Source organism: Vipera berus, assembly GCF_964194415.1.
Source record: "Vipera berus genome assembly, chromosome: 4".
In the NCBI taxonomy this organism is placed as follows: Eukaryota; Metazoa; Chordata; class Lepidosauria; order Squamata; family Viperidae; genus Vipera; species Vipera berus.
In genome coordinates, this window is record NC_138206.1 from 12,604,157 (window position 1) to 12,606,797 (window position 2,641).

Genomic DNA, 2,641 nt, shown 5'->3' on the forward strand with positions numbered 1-2,641 from the left:
TAGCTTTCCTAGTTTCTTCCTGAGCAAACTGCAAAATGGATTTCTAAGACCAGGAAAACAATTGAAATAATGATGAAATTGCATCAGAACGATTGTAAGAGTAAATTTTTGGAATATGCTCAGGCATAGTTTCCGAGTGTATTATTTAATGGTTTTTAGAGGCAGAAATACCCAACTGGGTGACAACGCCTAATCAACCTGTTTTTTCACACTTACGACCATTGCAGCATCCCCATGGTCACGTGATCACAATTCAGACACTTGGCAACATATTTATGATAGTTGCATTGTCCCAGGGTCACGGCATCCCCTTTTGTGACCTTCTGACAAGCAAAGTCATTGGGGAAGACAACTTCACTTAACAGCCATGTTACTTATTTAAGAACTGCAGTGATTCACTTAACAACAAAGTTATAAAAGTGGTACAAAACTCATGTAACGTATGTTTCACTTAGCAACAGAAATTTTGGGCTCAATTGTGGATTGTAAGTACTGTTATTAATAACCCGTCTATTAATTTTCTAGAAGCAAGAGAAAATAATCAAACCATTTAACCAAACCATAGGTGATTGGTATGTTACACGCATTTCACTGCCCTGTGATTTTCAACCTTTATTGCATCCTGTCAGATTTCTATCCAAGCTAGACATTATAACAGTATTCTAAAATATGAACAGACAAAGAAATCGATAACGTAATAGGCTCGCTGCTATCTTGTGAGAAAAACAACCGGCATTATGTATTTATCACCACAGAGGCTTTAGTGGGTCATGACCACTTAATCCCATAAAAAAATGTACTGTGATCCACGAAAGCTTATGAAAGAATAACATCATTATTCTTTAAAATGTCCTAAGTTCTTTTATTTTTTTACTAAGGGGAAATTATTACTGCTGGAACTAATTAGGTAAAGGTAAAGGTTCCCCCGCACATGCGTGCTAGTCATTTCCAACTCTAGGGGCCGGTGCTCATCTCCGTTTCAAAGCCGAAGAGCCAGCGCTTGTCCAAGGACGTCTCCGTGGTCATGTGGCCGGCATGACTAGACGCCAAAGGCGCACAGAACGCTGTTACCTTCCCACCGGAGTGGTCCCTATTTTTCTACTTGCCTTTTGACGTGCTTTCGAACTGCTAGGTTGGCAGAAGCTGGGACGAGTAACAGGCGCTCACTTTGCTACGCGCCACTCGGGATTCGACCCGCCAAACTGCCGACCTTCTAATCAACAAGCTCAGCGTCCTAACCCACTGAGCCACCACGTCCCTGGAACTAATTAGGAACATTAAAAAAAACTTTCTAGCTCTTGAACTGCTTTTTTATTTATTTCAAAATAGTTTGGACAATATGGGATGTGTTGTAATTTCCTCCTCAGAATAACTTAATCTCTTAATCTCTCCTGATTACCAAGCTGATTGTTGAGGGTGGAAGAGAAGAGTAAGAATTAATGCCAGCCACAAATAATTAGAAGCATTTATTGAGTTCAAAGCATGGAAGAGTATATTGCTGCTTCCTCTAATATAAGAATTTAGTCAACTAACAATCAAAACTAAATTGGCACTGGATAAGGGTCAATGGAATTCATGGGACATTGGACTTGGGTCTCTTGTGGCAATGCAATGGCTCCAAATTAATGACACATTTAACCCCACCTTCCAGCTCAGCCAACTCTTCTACACGGGTAAAGAATAGCATGCATATGTCAGTCATTTTAATACACAATTTGGAAGCTAACTGAGTCATCTCATTCAAAACAGGATATTAGCTGGTGAGGGAACTATAGCAACTTGTGATTTGCAAAAGCTATTCTACTCAAATTGTATTTCAATGAAAATATTCCTTGTAAATGAAAAAAAATGAATAAACTTCCATTATAAAATGTTTTAGGCAATGCCTAAAATGTCTTCCGAGGCCACACCCACACGTACTTTTGGGGCCAGGGAAATTACAGAACTAGGGAAGTCTTTCATGTCTCTTTCCCCCATTAGAGTTTTTCGTTATTATCAGGTTCATAGCAAGCGGGCACCAGAAGGCCTTCCCCATGTTGAGAAAGATCTGTTTCTATTTCTATTTGTTTGCTACTGACCAGTACCAATTTCATTTGCTGCATGATGGTTGGACACAAATTAACCAACATGCAGCCATTGATATAAACTGAACAAATAAATAAAAAATTAAAAACTAATGGAAAGAACTAAATCAGGGGTAGGGAACCTTGGCTCTTTTATGACTCGTGGACTTCAACTCCCAGAATTCCTGAGCCAGTCATTCAGTGTTAATGCTTCATTCTACTGCAACAGAGGAAGCCTGTTCTTTTTCCCTTCTCCCCCTCACTTTTCCCCCCTTTTTCCTCCTACTATTTGCTTTTGTATTTTATTCTATAATCCAATAAAATATTACAAAATATAGAAAAAAGTAAAAAAGTACTGGTTTTAATTTCTTCAGTAGCTGTTCCTTTGCTGAATCATTTTCCCTTTGCACTGACAAATGTATGATGAACTTATTCATGTTTATTAACCACTACCAGCTAGCTGTGGCACTTTTAAGACTTGTGGACTTCAACTCCCAAAATTCCTCAGCCATCATGGCTGGTTGAGGAATTCTGGGAGTTGAAGTCCACAGATCTTAAAGTTGCTAAGTTTGTAGACC